Genomic DNA, 22599 nt, shown 5'->3' on the forward strand with positions numbered 1-22599 from the left:
TAACAGACAAGTATGTGTACTTTTCTGATATATTAACACTGCACTTCCCTAGTTTGTGTGCCTAGTAATGGCTCCTTGATTCCAATATTGTGATATATGCCTGAAGGTAGTCAATCATTAGCATTTTATTCTGTCCATGCAGAAGTAATGAGATAGCTGGGATATCAGGGTTTGCATGTGACCTGCATTAACAAATGCTTATTTTCATCTACATGGTTACAGTTCTTACGGCCTGCATTGAATGTTTTATTCTGTCTAGCTAGGAAGGGTCTCAAACTGTTTCAATGAGGTATTTGACATCATTATCCTTATTTTAGTGTAATCCCTGTGCTCTGCTGTTATTGTATACCTGTTTTTGCTGGGATTCTGCTACATCTGTTTCTTTTTATGCAAATTAAAGCTTTGTGCTTATTTTAGTGTCCGGATAGAAGGAAAGACAGAAATGCCCTGTAGATGCCCAGAAGTCTGTGTGGTGATGACCACACAGAAGAGAGCAACGTCGGACTGCATCATCTGCAGGCTGAACCAGTCAGGAGGACATTTCTGCAGGCTGGACCAATCGGGCTCTTGCAGGTAATACTAGGAGTTTGTGTGCGTTCACTTTGGGATTTGCTGTCATTCGCGGGTATTTCATTTGCATTGGGACTTACTTCATGGATGTATATTTCGTTCGCATTGGGGGCTGGATGTATTTCACTTTGGAAGTGGTTGGATTTATATGGACAGTAAGGTGTGTGTGTGTGTGTGTGTGTGTGTGTGTGTGTGTGTGTGTGTGTGTGTGTGTGTGTGTGTGTGTGTCTATGTGATCTCCAAAATCTGGAACGCAGTCTTTCACACTGAGGAACAAATGAGCAAAATGTGGAGCACTGGCTATGGACTTCAGTAGGAAACTCACATCATGGTTATTTTTTTTCTTCAGGGTTCTTTTAATGAATTAACACAATTCAGTATCGTTCAGTCCTATTTATCATGGACATTTATTAAACTAATTTTTAACAATGATGAATGTGTGCCAAACCCTTTCAATGTGAAGCACAGATGTTTTAAATCTAATCCTTACCTAACCCCCACCTTAATCATAAAGCACCCGCACACTAAATATCTCTCTTAGGCTAACTGTTTCCAAACCCTAAAACACATGCACAGACACACACTCCTTGTCCAAACACTTAACTTTGTTGAACAACCAGAACTGAAGGAGGAACATTCCTCACAATAGAGTTATATTTTAGAGGTGTGCAGTTTGGATGGTTCATAGGTTCATAGGTTTATACTAGGCTATCTGCCCTAAGGCATTTATAAGCCTAGCCCAAATTTTTGTGGCTTACGCCACCCCTTATATGAAAAAATACTGTGCCCATTAGTTTGTCGTGCCTCTGTCCAGCAGTGACACAGAGATGATTCCCGGGGTAAACCTACGATCTCCCATCCACAGGTCTAGATTTCTCTTGAACAGAGTCAGCGAGGTGCTCTGCCTCACATGGACCGGGATTTTATTCCACAGCATAGGGAGTCTCTGAGTGATAAATCTATCCCTCCAGCATGTCCTATTTATATCCGTGCTAAGGTTTAAGTCGCTTGCTCTAGTGGTTTTGGTGGATTTGGATTTTTGAGGTGGAGCATGTCCATTAATTCCGGGTTGGATATGGCCTTGTATCTCAGGCACATGACACCTCTGAGCGGTCGGTATGCGACTGAATAGAGCTGGAGTTTCTTCAATCTGGCAGCATATGACAGATTTTGGAGTCCCTTTATCCTTTTGGTGAGGAACTTTTGGGGTCTCTCCAATTGCTGCAGATGTCGGGTGAGATACATCCCGAATGGGGCATTGTACTCGATCATTGGTCTGATAAGTGAAGAGTACAGGGAACAATGACCTCACTAGATCTGGATGTGAATCCCTTCATGATCAGGTGGGCAATGTAGAAGGTCTTTCTAACCACTTTAGCAATGTGAGTGTCAAAGAAAGGCCACTGTCAACCTGGGTCCCCAGGTCTCTGATAACCTCTTCTGTGCTTAGTGGATTGCCACCTATATGGTAGCTTGGGGTTACCTTGTTTTTCCCGAAGGGTATGACTATAAATTTTTGGCATTTAACTTCAGGCCATGGCTCTGGCACCAGCTATCTGTTTCCGTGAGTCCCTTCTGAAGGATATCCGTGTCCAATGCACTTTCCACTATGGCCCAGTTTGCAGTCGTCTGCAAACTTTGTCAGCCAAAGTCCTCCCATGTTGGCCTGTACTTCTGAGAAGTAGATGCCAAACAATAGGGGCCAAGGACCGAGCCCTGTGGGACACCACTTGTGACCGGCTTGGAGTCTGACACAGCGCCAGCAACTCTAACCCTGTGGGTTCTGTCCTTAAGCCAGTTTGCAACCCATCTTGTGACATATGGGTTTACATTTAAGCTGGTAAGTTTTTCTACAATACCCGAGTGGGGTATTGTGTCGAAAGCCTTTGCAAGGTCAAGGTAGGCTGTATGGACTGCCTTTCCCTCATCAATGGCCTTGGTGACTGTTTGAAAAAGTCGACCAAGTTCAAAGGCATGATCTTCCCTTGACAAAGCCAAACTGGGTTGGGTCCAATGTCTGCAAGTCCCTATATCTTTGTTTATGAGCTCCATTATGATCCTCTCCATAGCTTTGCAGACTAGACTTGTTAAGCTTATGGGGCGTAATTACCAGGGTCCGTGAGGCGCCTTTGTGGAGTGGGACCACAGTTGCCGCACGCCACTCCTTGGGCACGTATCCTGTGGTAAGGCTGAGATTAAACAGCTGCCTTATGTGCGGGTTTAATTCCTCATTTAGCTCGTGTAGCACACAGCCGGGGACACCATCCGGTCCCATTGATGCTGTGTTTTAGCTTTAGAGAGCAGCTTTCACCTGCGCATTTGAGATGTCTGGGAGGCTACACTCGGCTGGGATAGTTATCTCTCCTTTAGGGGAGAGGGGTGAAGTTTGCACTGAACCTGTCTGCCAGTATGTTGGCAATGTCTGTGGGTTCAGTGATTTTTGTATCATTTTGGACTAATTCTGAGCATATCTGGGAGTTTCCACCCAGGTTCCTAACATAGCTGAAAAAGGCCTTATGATTGTCCTTTGAATCCATGGCAATTTTCTCTCAAAATTGGCCTTAGTTGATTTTATGAGTGCTCGCATTTTTTACTAATAATGATCAGGGGTGACTTCCCTTTTATGGATTTTGTTCTATCATGTAATAGCTTTCTCCTCTTATTGTAAAGTTTGTTAATGGCTGGGGTCCACCAGACTGGACGTTTGCCCTTTGTGGAAAGAGTCTTGGTTTTATTTGGGATTGCCTGATCCATGCAGTCCTGGAGGTGTTCATAGAAGGCATTTGTAAGGGCTTCCGCAGCTTGGGTTGTGGTTTCCTCTGGCTCAGGGGCCTTGAAGGATACCACACCAGTCTTGAGTAGTGTGAAGTTTGCTTTAGAGAAGTTCTTCACTATGGTCTTTTTTGTTTGGGGTGGGGCGGGATGTGGATTTCCAGTGAGATTAGTTTATGATCAGATCTCACCAATGAGGGATATACTTCCGGTGTGGAGCATTTTGTCCCCATGTTTGTGACAATGAGATCTAGTATATTTTCTCCTCTCGTGGGAACAGTGACTAGCTGTTCCATGGCATTTGAATTTATGAACTCCAGGAACCGTTGGGCTAGAAAGTTAGGGCTTGAGTAATGTTCCCAGTCTATATTCGGGTAGTTGAAGTCACCCAATATGATGGTGTTTGGAGATACATTTATACCCTCCAGTGTCTTCAGGAAGGCTGTGTGGGGTTCCTGAGTTTGAGAGGGTGGCCTGTAGCATGCTACAATTTGTAGAGCAGTTTTGCCTATGGTTAGTTGCACCTGGATGGTTTCCGAGCTTGTGCGTTGCCACCAACCTGGAGGTGTGAGTATCCTTTATGAATATGGATACACCCCCTCCTTTTGTGGTGTGGTCCGGGTTTTGGGGCCGGAACGCATGATATGAGGTAAAACCTAATAGTGCCGGGGTGCTCTCAGGAGCCTTGAACCAGGTTTCAGTTACAGCACAGACATCGATGTTCTCCATACTGAGAAGGGCCTCGAGTGAGTGCATTTTGAGATTTAGACTTCTGGCATTGAGCAGCATTACCCTCAGTTTCTTCCCATTTTTGTTTTCTAGGGTGGTAGGTTTAGAATTTGAGCCTTGCCTAAAAAAGGCACTATGGGGTGGCAAGAGCCTTAGCCAATATCCGGAATCCCAGGGGTGACAGGTGCAAGCCATCCCTTGCGAAGCAGCATGGCTTGTCAAGCATGCCATCCCAGGCAGACAGACACTGGATCCCCTTTGAATGACACCAGACATTAAGCCAATTGTTAAAGCTGATCATCTTGTTTCTATATTGTGGCATCATTCTTGGTGAAGGAAGGATACTGCTCAGGGTTAGGGTCATACCTGCCTGGGCTACATAATCAGAGAGCTCCTCTATGTCTCTTTTCATGTAGTCCAGGGAGGTACGTCTCAGGTCGTTCACACCAGCATGGCCAATGACTGTGTCATATTTGTACTTGCCGTGGAGTGACCCGAGTGCTTGTGTTATGTGGCGGATTCTAGCGCCCGATAGGCAGCTTACTGTGACCCTCTCCTTGTTCAGCCTGGTGAGTGGGACGTCAGTGTGTCTGACTATGGAGTCACCTATGACAAGTATGTTTGGTGTTGTATTTGGCCTTAAGGGCTGTGACTGCTTATCACACTGCTTTTGTGGTTTATGTGTTGCTTGTGGGGTGTCTTGAGGTAGCAGTTGTTTGGGTGTCTGCTTTGGAGGCCTCTGCTGTTTAGGTAAATTTTTACTCAGAGCCTCCGAGTATGTCTTTGTGTGTTTATGTGTTTGATTCAGTGGAGTGGTAGCATTATGTGAGGCTGGTTTTGTGGTGTGTGTAGTTGCCTTCTCCTCCTGTCTGGTCTTGCCAGTCCTGAGTTGAGAGAGCTCAGCCTCCAGTTTGGCTAAATAGCTGCATCTCTCGCAAGTATTTGTGTTATGTGGGAGGAGGAGAGGGTTGTCTGTGTACATGAGGCAGTTATAACATTGCCTCAAGATTCCCAGATTCACCAGCTGGACCGGAGAGGAGATTGACAACTGACCTTTGGACATGCTAGAATAATATTGGGAAATCCTTAATTGAAAACAAGGGCCAGTGGGGAGTGAGGGTGTAGTGCTTTTAATTTTTAGTGCTGACTTATATAATTGCTTTAGTGAGCAAGTGCCAGGTAACTTGAGTGCAATGTGTTACAAGTAACTAAATGCAAAAACGACAAACAGTATGGTTTCCAATTGCTGTACACAGTTTTAGTTCCATTTTAGGCAGTAAGGAATATAGTCATCACCATCTACGAAAACCATTTAAGAGGCTATCGTACAATTGTGAATCTCACAATTAAGTCTACTTTTTGTAAGGGAAATCTGCGGGAACTTCAGAAATGTGAGTATACCTCAAAATTCATGCATTTCAGTTTCTGAGGTACTCATGCTTACGAAATGAAGTTGACTGAACATTTTATCTATATGATATTTTGTAACCGATTTTGTGTGTGACAAAGTTACAGGCATTCTAACAACCTTGAAATTGTTCTAGCAGGTGTTTTCATAACCTTTGGGCTGTCGTGCCCACGTTTCTACAACCTTAGAATAAGGTAATGGACATCCAGATTGTTTTGGAAAAGATCAATTAAGATTTATTGCTGTAGTTATATATTTCTATTAAAAATTTTAAGACTTAAGGATTTCCAAATGTCTTAACACCTTTTAAAAATGGATTAACAGAGTTAGTTTTAATGATTTTTGTCTATTTCTTTCCAAGTATTTTAATAGCCTTTATACCTAACTGTGTGTGAAATGCCCCAGTTGCTGTGGACTGGTGGCTAGAGAAATCTCATGGTGGTGGGTAGAGAATACGTCAGGCTTGAACCCTGTATTTTGGATGCAGGTGGAAAGGGCCTGAATTCCTGACCCACCACCATTTGTAAAAAGTTTGCAAATTTATGCTCATATTTTTTCTGTTTTGTTCTGTTCCTCATAAAATCTGTGGTTACTGTATTTTTGTTACACAGTCAGTGGTGCAGTTAGTGGTGCAGGGTTAACATTGTTGCTTGATAGCTGTAGACTCTCGGGCTTGATTCTTGGCTGTGGTGCTTTCTGTGTGGAGTCTGCTTCTGTTCTTCATAAAATCTGTGGTTTCTGTATGTTTGTTTCCTTACACAATCAGTGGTGCAGTGGTAGCATTGTTGCCTGACAGTTATAGCTTCTTTGTTTTGATTCTTGGCTGGGGTGCCTTCTGTGTGGAGTCTGCATGCCCTCTTATCTTACAAAGACATGTGTCTGGAGTGTTTCTCCCTGGGCCTGTGCTGAAAATTGGCTTTTGAATTTCAGACTTCATATTCTTCAGAAAGTACATGGTAACACAAAACCTTTTATTCTAACAATTTTCTAAGTTTATAAGATGGATATTTGAAATTTGTCCCTATTTTTTGGACTGTATTCCTCCATTATTGGTGTCATCCAGGTTTTTTGTGCTAAGCTTGAGAGCTATGGTGAGAACTGAAGTCACTGAATATGTTTGGGGGCTGTATTCCCCCATTACTGACTTTGTCCAGGTGTTTTTTTCTAAGAGGTTGAGAGCTATGGTGAGAACTGAATTTACTAAATGGTAGCCATTTAAGTTTCAGTCTTCCTGTCTTTCACAAAACAGCTGATTTGGCATAGTGGTATGTTGCTCTGACTGCTTTGCACAGGGTCCTGGGTTTAAGTCTTGGCAGCGAAATGTATGGTTGTAACATGGCATTTTTTCTAGCAACTTTCCAACATTATACAAGCAATGTTTAAAATGTGTCCCTGGTTTTTGGGCTTTTGTCCACCCACCCCCAATAAATGTTGGCTTTTTCCAGATTTCTTGTGCTGCAAAGTTCAGAGATAAAGCTGAGTGTCGAGTAGATTTTACAAGGAGCTGAGAACTGCAGGGGAACAAACGTTTAGTGCTGCTTATGCTGAGTCAGCTTGCATTCTTAATAGCACAACAGGTAGTATGCTTGTGTTTGATGCAAAAGGTTGTGGGTTCTACTCCCACAGTAGGTAGATGCATTGCTAATACTATACTGTGTTGTGAAGGGGTGTGGATGCTGCAGTCCTTTTTGGTAAAGATACTTAGTAACCGAACCTGTTATCAGTTTGCCATTCATTCCCTATTGCAATATTACTAGCTTATTTTTTAATGCAATATAAGCAATTTATTCCTCAGGGGCAACAGGCACTTTATTTGTAGATGAAACAATGAAATATAAAGTTGTTTGCTAGCAGCAACCTCTTCATTACAGATTTCTTTAATGTGGAATTATTTAGATGACGTTTAATACTTCGGAGATTGTGCATATTTACTGATACTGGTGGACTGTAGAAGTTTGAGTAGACTTTTATGATGGAAATGTTCTGAATTGGGCAGTTTTGTCATTGGTGCATGCATTATGTTCATTGTTTACTGGAAAAATGTTCAAAGCAATACATTTAAAACACTGTCTAACAACTGTACTGTATTGTACAAGGAATATAATTTAATACAATCAGGAAGGTGTATCAAAGAGCACATGTATGTGTGCAAGGGGCCTATGATTTGAAAACAGCCCAAAGTTAATCTTTATCTGCCACTGGTAAAATGTATTTTCTTTAAATGTGGGTTTCAATGCTGATTCAATGAATGTGAGTTTCAAGGGCAGAGAAGTTTTAATGCTAAGTCTGTTTTCATTGTGAGACTGCATTGTTTTGTTTAGCAGATATTTATTAGTGTTTTTGCTGTAAAATACAAAATAAAACTTTCAAATGAAATCCAAATCATTGCAGAAGTAAAGCAGTATGCACATTACAGTGTTTATGGTAAATGGGACGAAATAACCAAGGAATGGGACATTGGAATGGCTACAGGGGGGGAGGCACCATTCGACCATGATTTTGTGAGGGGGGAAGGGCAGCCAACTCAGACAGCCCCGGCTGAACTATACCTCTCAGCTGTCCAGATTTTTGCAGAATTAATAGATTTTTGCTACTTATTTTTGGTATGTTCCTAATAAAATTGGTGATTTTCTGGCAAATCATTTAGGAATGAAGTCACTAAATAATGACAGACATTAAGTTTCAGACATCATAACCTTCAGAAAAAATGCATGCTAAAGCAAGACCTGTTATTCTATCAACTATCTTAAGTTTATACAAGAACAGTTTTTACTACTGTTTGTATGTTCCCCCAATATATTTGGCCTTGTCCAGATTTCCTGCATTAAGAGGTTGAGAGGTACATGCAAATAAATCACTTTATAGAATTAGGAATATCCAAACCTCTCAACTGTCCACAATTTTGGCTCAAAATGTTGCTCTCCCCCCTAATAATCCCTCTGCAAAATAGCAATTTTGGAAGAAAACATGGAGGGTTTACAATTATAAATAACTGTAATGATCAGAGTTATATATTACTTTTATTTCAGAAATCAACAACGGACTTCACTAGGTTTTAACAGAAAACGCCTGTTCAGAGTAGTGCGTCTGTAAGTGTAGAGCACACACGTGGAATCATTAACTAGAAAGCAACATATAGATGTAGTTTAACCTAAAGATAGTTAAGTATAAGACAGGTAACTGGACGTTGTTTTAAATTAATACCCCCACATCAGAGTAGTTTTTACTAGTTAATAGTGCATGAATTGAATCTAATTAGCTAAGTATATTGAATAAAGAGGTGCTCATTCTTATAATCTGTAGACTACTGAGGTAGTGTAGCGCTTCTGTTACTTTTTAACCTGTATATGCACTGGTTCTTTGCTGGCCTACATCCTACAAAAGCTGTTCCATTTAATAAAGGTATAGCACTGCTAGAGTAGCGTTCCTGATATTTTGACCACATAAATGCGGAATTTTGATGGCATACTTATCAGATACACAGTATTAGTCCATTGATGTGTTGTAAAATGCCGAATTTGTTTCCAATATGTCCATTTATATAATGACTGCTGCCTTAGTTTCAAATGCTGTGTGGATATATATTGAACTATTTTAGACTGCCTTATTACACTTCTATATTCTGGCTGCATATATGCTGCACTGCTATGCTTTTATGATATATTTTTAATACCTGTATAACTGTGTTTATACAGAAGTTGTTTTGAACCTACTTAAGTATATTTAACTGGGTAACTAAATCTACCTTGTTTTTATTTCTATAATTACCTGTTCGGAATTTGCAGAAAAGTAGATAGTTTTTACCTGGCCCAATGGAATTTTAACTAATTTGTCTGGAACTGTTGTTTTTTAAGGAAGTGTGTCTAACTTATAGTTTATTTCACTACCCTGTCTTCTTTCTCCTTTTATTGCATCTAGCTGTCCAACCTGCCAATCCTATGCTAGGGTTTGGGAAACTGCCCTGTCCAACATTGCTGTCTCTACCCCAAGCCAAGGAATAGAGCCAAACCTCTCCCTGAGCATCAATCCCTTAAGGAAACAAGAAAGTACATTTACTGCAGCTATAGTGTGTAAAGACTTTATATTTTTAACATCTCCAGGTTTTAAATTATACTCCCTAGTCAGGCCGGCCAGCAGCCAAAGCATTCCCTCCTCCCAACTTCCATACCTTCCCCTCTCACAGCCTCTCATTCTAACTCCTGTTTTTCCCTCCTTTATACGATCTAGCCCTACAGGTAGCCACGGTTGTAATACAACCTTTGGCCACTAGATGGCATCCCCTTCCTAGGTCCATCTCTTTTATCATCCACCCAACTATCTTAACATTTAACTCTCAGGTACACTGAATTCTCCTAAAATTACCTCTCTTGTACTCCAAAACTATCTTTCTACCTACTACTGTATATCACTCAACTGCCCAGCATAGTATCTCACATACACTTACCTGGGCAGGCAGTACTCCACTAATTGTTTTTCATAGAGTCAGTCCTTCACTGGCTCTACCCGCTCTGTTCGCCCAGTGGGCTCACTCCACTCCCCTACCCTGCCCCCAATTTCCAACTGCACCCACTAGTCCTACATTTATACACCCTGACCACTCCCACATCCATACAATCAACCACATGATAGACCTCTTAAAGTTATACAACCGGACACCTTAACAATTTACTTATCAACACTCTTCCTCCACAGTAACCTATTTATAACACTCCATTATGGCATGTACCTCACCATTGCTTATGTTCCTACTACTATTCTCACTACTAACTATTCTATCCATACCTTATCTATTTACACTCTATGAACACTTGAACTACCTAGGGTTCCAGTACCCCATAAGAAAAACCTTCACACCCACACCTGTAGTCTCCCATAGCCAGAATAGCATACCCAGCACTTCAAACTACCTACCAGCTAAATATCATAGACTGACTCACATTAAATGTCATAACTCAAGGGATAGGAAACTCCAGAACCTAATAGTTAAACTTCTAAAATCTGTACTGAGACTACAAGTTTGCTCCTTAATAGATGGTGATATCCACCCAAATCCAGGCCCAAATTCTACTACAACTATAGAGCCTCACATTACAACCCCTGCTAACTCAAATTTGCTTACTAGACCCTCTAATTCACTACTAATAGCCCATCTTAATATTCGGAGCATTAACAATAAAGTTGCCCACCTGCATGCTCTCATGGATGTCCATTCATTTGACATCCTATGTCTCACTGAAACATGGCTCAAGGCAACAACACCAGACAATGAGGTAATACCACCCGGATATAATATCTTGAGACTAGACCGTAAAGCTAAAAAGGGTGGTGGTGTAGCTATACTATATAAGTCTAGTTTACAAGTAACCTCCATAAAATCTAATCCACCCCTAGCCAGTAATACAGAAATCCTTATTTCCAAAATTCAGCTTAATAAACATAAATCTATCTATATCATCTGTATTTATCTTCCCCCAGGTAAAAACACTAACACCCTAGAGAATATCCTTAGTTGGCTCTCCATAAACTACCCACAGGAATGCATAGTACTTGGAGACTTTAATATCAATTGGAAGAGTTGTACCACAGAACAGCCTTCTACCCACATAAACCTTTATGGTTTTACTCAAACCATTGCATCCCCCCACAAGGACTAATAAAGTTAACAACAAGGAAAGCACCCTTGATTGGATCCTCATAAATAGTCACCACCATAATTACATAGTAGGAACCCTCCCCAAAGACAAAAATGATCATTCTTTTACCTTCTTAATTAGAAATAAGAGTGACATTCAAAACCCAACCACATATAGGACAATAAGATCCAACAAATATTTCAACCCTGATACCTTTCAAAAAGAACTTAAAGCATGTGATTGGTCTCCCCTAAAACAACTACCATTAGAAGAAGCAGTTATATATTTCACTTCTAAATTCTTAACTATTCTTGACCACCATGCACCAACTCGTACAATCAAAACTAGAGTTAAACCAGCCCCATGGCTTTCTAAAGCAACTAAACAAAAAATTCTACTTAGAAACAAAGTCTGGGCAAACTGGTGCACTACTAAGGATGCAGTAGATCAATTAAAGTTTAGACAGCTAAGAAATTAAACAAAGAAAGCCATAAAGTTGGACAAAAGTCATTTTTACTTTCAGCTCCAACAAACCCACCAAAACAAACCTCAGAAATTCTGGTCAGGCATTAATAAACTTCTACACCCAGGTTGATCACTCACGAACCCACCCCTTCAGGTTCTGATCACAGTAGTCACAGCAAATAGCCAACACCTTCAATACTTTCTTCACAGAGACCATTTAATCACTTGCCAATCACTTATCCCCTGACACCCCATCTTTGACCACCTCAAACTCTAACACACCTCAATCATTTCACTTTCAACCTGTTTCCACATCCGTTATCTGTTCCCTTATTCAAAAACTTAAACCTACCACCCTCTCAGCAGATCTATTGCCTGCAGAATACCTACAAAAAGCTGCAAAAGCCATAGCCTACCCCATATCCATCCTGATTAATAGAACCATTACTGAAGGTAACGTTCCATCAATCTCAAAAATTTCATATATCATCCCCCTGCATAAAGGCTGTAACTCCAACGAATTATCAAACTATAGACCTATAGCCATATTATCTCCACTGGCAAAAATCATGGAGAAATGCATTCACAAACAGCTGTTAAACTTCCTATTAGAAAACAACTTATTAGCTAACAGCCAACATGGTTTTAGACCATTTCATAGCACCACATCTGCTCTCTTATCCTTCTCTGATCACATTAATAAATATCGGAATAATGAGCTTCTATCCTCCGCCCTCTTTATTGATTTGTCAAAAGCATTCGACATGGTAAACCACCAACTACTCATTAACATACTCAAAAAACTGTCGCTAGATACAGTGGCTATACAATGATTCCAATCCTACCTAAACAGCAGGCAACAGGCTGTATTATGGGAGAATAATGTATCTTCTAAACTCCCGATTACCCTCGGTGTCCCTCAAGGCTCCATAGTAGGACCACTCTTATTTTCTATATTTATAAATGACCTGCATGCTACAATACTTCAAGCTACCTGTATCCAATATGCAGATGATTCAACATTAATATGCTCAGCCACTTCTCCATCAGATCTTCAGTCACTAACCCAAAATGTGTTTAATTCAGTTGAAAAATGGCTTCTATACCGATGTCTTATTTTGAACACCAAAAAGACAAAGCTTCTACTATTTACTCCCACCCATAGATCCTCCCCACTTAATTTTACTGTTACATCAAGTAATGGTACTATTATCTCTCCAGATCCCACTACAAAACTACTTGGGGTACTACTAGATAACAACCTTACCTTTGATTCCCATATAAACAGTACTATAAAAATAGTCAACAAGAAACTAGGATCCCTCTATAGGATCAAACCCTTTCTAACCCCACTAGCCAGGTCCACTATAGCCCATACCCACTTAATCTCTACCCTACTACATGCCTCACCTATATATAACTAAACTATGTAAAAGCAACTTGAGCAAGCTGGCCATCTCCTACAATAACATTTCCAGATTTGCAACTGGGTCTTCCTACAGAACCCATCATTGTCACAATCTTAAACAGCTAGGTTGGTTAGAGTTGCCAAATATTTTAACATTTAACCAACTAACAGTTGCCCACAAGATCCTGTATCAACCTACTAACACACCAATACTGACAAATCTTATTACCCCCTATAGCAACCTAAAGACCTTATGCTCATCTAATAAGCAACTTGTACAAATATGTAAAACTAACAATTTAGCTGGTGACTGTCTGTTCTCCAACACTATTGGCAAAGCCTGGAACTCTCTTCCCAGTGATCTAACCTCCCTGACCTCAAGCACCCTATTTAAAAGCAAGCTGAAAACATACCTTAAAACAAAATTGTTATGCCCCTGTGCTAACCCTGAGTAACTACCTCACCTACTAATGGGTATTACTCATCTTTTCTGCATTTGCTAGATACTTTTCTGTTAGCTAAAAAGAGTATGCATCTGTACAGTTGAAAAATGTTTACTTGTGATTTCATTGCTATGACTAACTATACCTGATATGTGCTAAATTTGTCCCCGGGATTCATGAAGTTTGCGCCAGGCAGGCGTAGCGTAGGCAGTATAACGCCAAACATGGCCGCCCAGCGATTCAGGTATGATCCAATTCCACATGCACTACCGTTGTACGCCAGATCTGCGCAGCCCTCGGCTTAGGTATTTTAATCAGCCCATGCGCAGTGCCGCACCATGCAAATGAAGGTACATATCGATTCATGAAGTGGTGCAGGTGTAGCGTAAGCCCACAGAAATGTAAACCAAAAATCACGGTTTACATTTTTCCAAACAAAACATCGGAGCTAAGAAAGCAGACCAGACTCATGTATTACAAAGTTAACATATGCCAATGGCTAAATATACAGCCAATGGCATAAGAAAAGATGCACAACACTTAAAAAACATTTAATGTCAAGTCCACAGTAACACAAAGTACAACTGCAGGGCATGTGTGCGCAAATGGGAACACAAAGAAAATATATACAAATGTCATAAAATTGCAATGTAATACAAATCATGATTTCACCATAATACTCAATGGTATGCATGGTACACCACAACCAAGCTGCAAGGGTTGCTAAAGGTCTGTGACAGTGAACGGCACGGTAACTAGGAATTAGTAGTCAATGCCATGAAAATGAGGCAGGCAATAGTGAATTGCAAACGTCCCGCCGGACTAAGGATGTACCATACGGTGCAGCGCTACAACACTGAGGAGTGGCTTAGAGGTATACATGACATCAGCAGTGGGGTGTGCCACCGTAGCTATAAGCACATTGGAGCAATGCAAATCTGGCCTGGCCATTGCTAAGCAAAGCCACAGGACAGGGGTGGGGAGGTAGGTATAGCATTGTTTAGCTGAGAGCACATATGGTGCCCGAAAGCGCATATGCATGGAGAGGAAAATGTGCCCGAAACCCGGTAAGCGGATGCACGCGCCTCGCAGCATAGCTCAAACAGGAAGGTCAGGGGAAGAAAATAAGGAAATGCTGCAGTATGGTAATTGGAGTACAACTGAGCAATTAACACCTATTAACTCACAGCGGGCAATCGCCGGCAGCTGACAAGTCTGCTCGCAGAAACCTGCAAAACAGGATAGGGGAGGTGTTGGATTGCAAAGAAAAGAGAACTGTCATAGCAGAGCAAAGCGAACCTGCAGTAGACTGGCCATAGAACACATTACGCAAGATAAGCCAGGTGTAGGAAAGTACAAATGAAACCAGGCTGCTGGATGCATGCCAGAAAATGGGAGGTGAAACGTGAAGAAATGTAAAGGGAAGGGCAAGAGGTAATCCACGGCAGCCAAATGTAATTCAACACCAAAGGCACCACAATAGTAGTTCCTGTCGTAAAACACATAAGATACCCTGTAGCTACGATCGTACATACACACCCTATGACATCATCGGTGTTCACAGCACAATAATATAAAGCGTGAAAGCACCCCACACACACCTGTGTATTCCCAAACACTGCACCATAGGTGTAAACATACGGGGAACTTTTACAATGTACATGTTGGGAGCTGCCATAGCTGTGATTCATCACCATGTGTTAGAGACTGATGGTGTTGTGGAGGAGGATGCTGACAACCACCGCAGGCCCCAGAGGAGGAGAAGAGTGTTCAGACCAAGGGTAACCTACCAGGGGCTACATGATCTGGAGATAGTAGAGCATTACAGGGTGGACAGGGACATCTTACAGCAAATAGTTGAGCTGTGCCGGCCACGCCTGAGATCCATAAACAACAGAGGCGAACCCATCCCAGTGGTCATGAAGGTATGTGTAAGCTTGCGAATACTAGCCACAGGTACCTTTCAAAGGCCAACTGGAAATATAATGGGGATCTCACAGTCATCAGCATCCAGGGTACTACATCAGTTCCTGGATGCCATGTTATCACATGCCAATGAGCATATATAATTCCCCCGAACTCAGGAGGAGTTGGCCAGCAATATGCATCTCTTCCACCATGTGGCACACTACCCGGAGGTACTGGGTGCAATAGACTGCTCGCACATACGTATCAAGTCACCACCTGGTGAGCATAGTAGGTGCTACATAAACCACAAGGGATACCACTCCATCAACTGCCAGGTCGTGTGCAATGCCCAGGGCATTATCATGGATGTGTGTGCTGGCAGCCCTGGAAGCTATCATGACTCCCACATCTGGCATGCCTCACAGCTGTATCAGGTATTTGTCAGGGGGGATATCCCAAATGACCACCTTGTGGGGGATGCTGGCTATGCACTGGAGCCGTGGATGATGACTCCCATCAGAAATGCACACACACACCCATGCAAGAACGTCATAATGAGGCACACGCACAAACCAGAATCATCATAGAGTGTGTGTTCGGGATGCTGAAATCACGGTTCCGTTGCTTGGATATATCTGGTGGAGCCTTGCAGTACTCTCCAGGCACGTGTGCCCACATCCTCATAGTATGTGCCATGCTACATAATACGATTCTGCGGAAACAGCTGCAGCAGGGACAAAATGGTGAAGGCCCTCACAGCCCACCACAATTGCCAAGGCCATCACAGGCACAGAGGGATTCAGACCACGAACACCCTGTGCCAGCCCCAATAGGCAGATGGAGGCGTGCCCAATATGCCTATGCCTTGGCAAAGAGGGAACGTATAGTACATACTCTGACAGTGTAGGCCCCTATGGACTGACACACCTCTCCACCTGCACACACAGCAAAATGGATGGCACACACACACACAACCACCTGTAAATTGTAATGTATAGGTGGCCTACTGTGTGAATCCTACATAGGCAGCCCTCAACCATTGTATACACAACAGCTATTGGAACAAGGAATGTCAACACCCGAACAGTACACGCACTTATCAGCATATGTTGGTACTGTGTGTATAGGTTCCTAGGTACATCGGTAGGTACACGCCCAATTGTCAGAGGCCATTCATCAATAATCGAGGCAAACAGTGTCTGCTTTCACCACCACATCGAGTAACCAACTGTCGCTCAGTGGAGCAGAGCCAATTGCGGGATCCATGTGTGTAAACACTGTTCCCCACACACTCTACATGGATTCCCTGGTGCGTTAATGAGGGGCTCCATATAATGTAATCATGGATGTAGCGGCAAAGCATGGGGTGTACCCATGACAGGTATCTGTCACCCCAGCATGCTCCACCTATGGTTGTGTGAAGGTGTAGCACATTATAGTGTGTGGCTCACTGTGACATACATACCCAATGCTGGAGCACATCCATTAAACATCACTTGGACATACCATTAATAGGTCTCATCCATATGTAAACTAACTGAGTTACCCATTTGATCACAGTATGGAGTAACAGCCATAGTACAGTCCACATACAAAATGCCATAACACGTTTACAATTCCCAGATGCCCAAGTGGTAAATGCAGTGACTGTCGTGCATGTTCCCGGTCCCACGTCCTGCAAGGGATGTAACGTAATCCTGAAGGCACGAATAATGCATGTTGGATGCAGGTCATCAGAACATGGTTAGCACATATTAGCAGGAATATGCATTGCCCAGTGCTGGTAAGTGTCGTTTAAATATGACTATACGGATATGCGCGAAACAGGGCTAAGCTTCTCTGAATATCACGCAGATCACAGTCAATGATGTCCAGAACAGGTGAAATCAGCATTATTCACCCCTGTACTAATAGTGCCTGCTCTGAAGGGTAAAATGACCACTGTCAGGAGTAGAACATGCAATCAAGTACACAATCACCTAACACTAAGCTACCCAAGATGTACCAATGGCAGGTGTGTAATGTGACAGGTTCAAACACAAACGTGCGGAGTCCAGGTAACAGTATACACTGACATGTACACACTGAAAGGTGTATTCTGCCTGTCACTCTCTCTGTCTCATATATATATATATATATATATATATATATATATATATATATAGATAGATATATATACATATACATAATAGAGATAGAAAGGGTGATACAGAGATATATGTTGATATATACGGATTCACCTATATCTGCAAATATGTAGATAGGTCAATGACATGTACACAACTATGGAGGTACAAATAAATAGGATACTGCCAACTATGGAATGTGTCACATACCGACACGTGTAGTCACGAGACTGAAAGACCGAAAGAACACAGTACCGGAACACTAGAACTGCGTGTAATATTATTACGATATTAAGGGACATTTAGTTATTGCTGCCAGTGTTGCAGTCCATGTAGGTACTTTGTTCAACTGTGTTTGTGATTGCCGTAGTCTGTGTATGTGTGTGTTGAGGGTGCCATGTGCATTTCCTTGGGACTGTAATGTGTGTGTGTGTGTGTTTGCACCGTGTGTCTGTTAGTTCTAACTCAGATCATTACAGTAGGTGTGGTTATAGCTGGCCGTAGGCATATGGTTATCACCTGTCCCACTTTAAGAGGGACAGCCCCTCCCTGGGCAGTTGTGTCCTGACAAAAAATATTAAAAAGGGCAAATGTCCGAGATTGTAGGACATAATTATGTTCCATATATTATGTAATAGTTGCATTAAATAGTTATGCCTGTATCTAAAAAATGTAAATGTTATATGAAACATTATAAATAGCTAAAGTGCTACAAGAATAAGTATGTATTCAGGATAAAAGTACGTGCTATCCTGTGTACTGACCGTGGGTATGGGTTGGCCTGTAAACACCGATGTGTGTCCTGCAAATGTCCCACTATGGCCATTTGAAAATGTGGCAACCCATGCCAAAAAGGTTCAGTCTCCAACACAACTGCAATGAGTGCAAATATCTGTCACAGAAACACATGGGACAGCTGTCATTTAGTAACATTCCTTTACATATCACTGTATTTCTGGAGGTATGGAAGTATCAACCTCACCTGCATACTATATAGAAACCAATTAACAATGGCCCAATGTATAAGCCCGTAACAACCATAGTTTCAGTCTACTAACTGATAGGTCTTCAATTAGAGAAGGAGCCCACACACATACATGGAATAAGTAGAAATGCAGTCCCCACAAACCTGTATATGCTATGTACACCCACTTACATGTCCCACACACAAAACAATAGCAATACAGACTGTAATAACATCACAAACATCCACTCACTCAATTACATCTGCAGAAGCATTAACATACCTTGTGAGAAACACATTTGTAAAGGCGCCATGTGAAATCGTAGCTGTTGTATAATGGAACAGACGGCAATGTTACAGGTTTTGTTTGCAATAGTCCCTTATCAGACGGTTGAGATGACAGGTACACTCACATGTAGAACCACATACTCTAGCCATCACACACAATCCACGGGGGACATGAATCCAAAATATCCGTGTCTCTACAAATAGCAGTTTCAATTCCACACAACAAAACACATACAGGCCATCTCCCCAAAGGTAGGGCAAAAGGGCAATGCCCAAGTGGAGAATTCAATTATACCTCACTGTTGCTGTGTAATTGGTGAATGGAGTAGCTGCACAGCTGATGTGCATGTAATAATCTACTCAGGAACACCAATTTGCGGCAGGAAACCACATGTTACAGGTATCGACGTATATAAGGATGACTTGCCAGACATTCAAACCGTATGCTCATATCATAGAACTGTTTAAACAGTAAAGGTGTAAGAGAGATATGTATGAAATTTCGGAACGCTAACAAGGTATGTAGAACACTCAGTATGTTAGTGTATGTATAGCCTGTTTTGTATTAATTAAAAGTGTCCGCAATGCATAAAGTGGGAAAAGGTATTATATAGTGATGTCTTGCTGAGCATAGTAACGCTTGTAGAAATTGTTTGTCCTGCTGTGGGCCACAAGGTAAACATCACAGACACCACAAGGGATGCTACAAGGGATGCTACATGAGGGCTTTAAACAGAACAATTCCACACCACCCGCCGTCAGTGGTAGGGTATGTCCAACAAGTACGTGCCATAACAGGGGATATTATATGTTTATATAACTGTCACAGTAGGCATGTGTATGGGCATATAATGACAATAACATGCCTAAGGTGGTCCTGCTGTGCAAGTATGCTTTGCATTATGGGATAATATGTAAAATATGTGTAATGTACAGTATTGTAGGTAGATATGTCAGATATTCTACACAACATAACAGTTATATCATGCAAACAAAAGGTATCGTCTATTGGCATGTACAATACACAATAACAGGATACATATGGCTTGTAGTCACGGGACACTGTAACAGCATGATAGCTAATTGAAATGGAAGAGCTACTCAATTAACCATGTACAAAGGACATGTAATAGCTTCACAGGTTCATAGTGAGGTACTATGCTGTCTGGCAAGTCTATGTGTAAGCCCAACTGCAGTGTTTACACCGGCGGCACCTCTCTAGGGTAGTGTCCTGTCTGTGTACAGCAGAGCCATGTGTTACCTGCACCTCTGCACAGTACAGCCACTGCAGTGATCCCTGGCATACATGTGTGTCTCCCATACACCAAGTGAGGTATCTCATAAACAGTGCTACTGAGTGTCCCTGCATGATGTACATAGGAATCATGTTCCAAAGAATGGTGAGGTCTGGTTTGGGAATGTAACCCTCAAGAACATCCCACTCATCGTTGCGTATGTGCACATATCCATGAGCATGTTGCTCTCAGTGGCTTTTGCTTATGTCGCTTATGTGGAGTATATCCATAAATATTGTTGTGGACATGGGCCCTGTATGTTCAGCAGAGGTCACCCCTGAGTATGCAGTATGCAAATGTGTACAGTCGTGGTGTCCGTAGTTCTGCCACATACGTCAACCTTCGGAGCTCAATAATCCTCATGGTGTGTTAATGTTGTGATATGTAAAGCCATTGCTGTTCTGTAAGGTACACCCTAAACGGGGTGTTGTACCTTTGAATGTGTGTATACGTCAGATGTTTAGAGGTATAATGGGTTCCTTTGTTCCAGCTACAAACCCAGTACAGATAAGGGTGGCCACGTAGAAGGATATCCATGCCACATTGGCAATATGGTTATCAAAGGAGTGGGTGCTACATACGTGTGTACTAAGATCCCATATAATGTCACATGTATGTAGGGGACTACCACCTATGTGATAGTCAGTGGGTGATTGGTGTAATCCAAAGGGGATGTTCATGCACCATGTGTCATGCAGCTTGAGGCCATGTTATCAACATCAAGTATCCGTCACAGTGACACCCTTATGGAGGGAGTCTGTATCAGCTGGTGGATCAGTCATGGTGCCTTGTATGCAGTTGTCTGGAAACCTAGTCAGGGAAAGTCCCTCTGTGCTAGACTGTACCTCAGGGAAGCATATACCAAACATGAGGGGCCCTATGTCTGAGAACTGTGGTATGCCAAGTGTAACTGAAATACAGGAGGTACTGTGGTATGCTACCCTCGATGTGTGGGTCCTGTCTGTGAGCCACTTTGCATAACATCCTGAGATGTAGGGGTCGATGTGCAGGTGGAAGTGTATGTTGTTACTACCAGAATGGAGAACGGTACTGAGCCAATGAGAGGACAATGTAGGCTGTGTGGACCCCCTTACCGTCATCAACTACCCTGGTAACTGTATCAAAGGAGTCCACCAGGTGTAGGAGCCAAGGTTTGGCCATAACAAGTCCAACCTGGGTGGCATCAAAGGTCTGGAGCCCACCAATGTCTCTGTGAATGACTTCTATGATGATGTGCCCCATAGCGTTGCAGAACAGTCCAGTCAGGCGTATAGGGCAATAGTCCCTCTGGTTCATTGTGGCACCACATGTGTGGAGTGTGATAAGTGTTGTTGTGTGCCATTCAGGGGCCACAATGTCTGATGCAAGTCTATTAGAAAATCTGGTGGCCAAGTGGAGAGACATGTCATTCTAAGGTTTGGGTAAATCACAGCCTGGGATGTTGGACGGTCACATGGAGTCTGTGTTCCAGGCCTTAGAGAGTGCAGGTTGGAACTGTGTAGTTGTGACCGCAGGGACGCCACAATGTTCCTGCATGGATTATGGCCCTGTAGGGAGTGAGAGGGTGTAAAGTTAGCATTGAATCCATCTGTCAGGATGTTGCCAACATCACTCGGTTCTGTAATGTTCCTCAGTAACCGTCATATGTCAGAGCAGATGTGGGTATTGTCATTGACTACTGACATACCTCCATAATGCTTTGTGGTACACCCTGGAATGTGTTGCAGTAATGTTTACGTAGCTAGGTTTGGAGGATGTGATAAGGGATCCCGGAGCCCTACTGAGGCTGACCAGTGAGCTATCCCACCCATGGGATTGTACTCCACTTTGCAACAGCCTTCAACTTTTGTTGTACATTATGTCCATGGAACTGGACCCCCAAAGTGGCGTCCGTTATCTGGTGGTACCATCACGGCTCTGTTTGGAATAGCATGATCCATGCAGTAGTGTAAGTGCTAATGAAGTGCACTGGGGTATGTTTCAGCATTTGTATCTGCATTGTCCATCTGCACGGGTGTCATGACATTTACTACTGCTGTCATAAGACGTCTGTAGTAGGCATTGTACTAATCTTGTACTGTGTATGCCGTGAAGGGTGTGGTGCCAGGATGTGGATAACAAGGGTGATTAGCATATGTTCGGAAACTACCAACGAGGGGATAACCACAGGTATGGAACACCAGTGACATGTTGGTAATGTCCATGTCTAGGATATTGTTGGTCTTGGTTGTTGTGTGTATGGGTTGATCCAGCCGAGTGGAGGTTATGAATCCTGGAGAGTGTTTGCCTAATGTGTCAGTACATGAGTAGCTATTCCAGTTAAGTGTGGGGTAGTGTCAGTCGCACATCAGTAGTACCTGTCTGAACCCTACTGTCCAGTACACCAAGAAATGAGGGTCGGTAACCGTGGGGTATGTTGTTGAATCCGTAGCATGTTACAATGTGTATAGCAGTTCTGGCCACAGTTAGTTGCACGTGGATCACCTCTGATGCATTGTGCTAAGTAACCAGCCAGGAGGTGAGTACAACATAGTGAAATATGGACACACCTCAGCTGTAGGTGTTCCAGTCCAGGTTACATGACTGAAAG

Source organism: Protopterus annectens, chromosome 12.part0 (genome assembly GCF_019279795.1).
Source record: "Protopterus annectens isolate FY-2018-M chromosome 12.part0, PAN1.0, whole genome shotgun sequence".
In the NCBI taxonomy this organism is placed as follows: Eukaryota; Metazoa; Chordata; order Ceratodontiformes; family Protopteridae; genus Protopterus; species Protopterus annectens.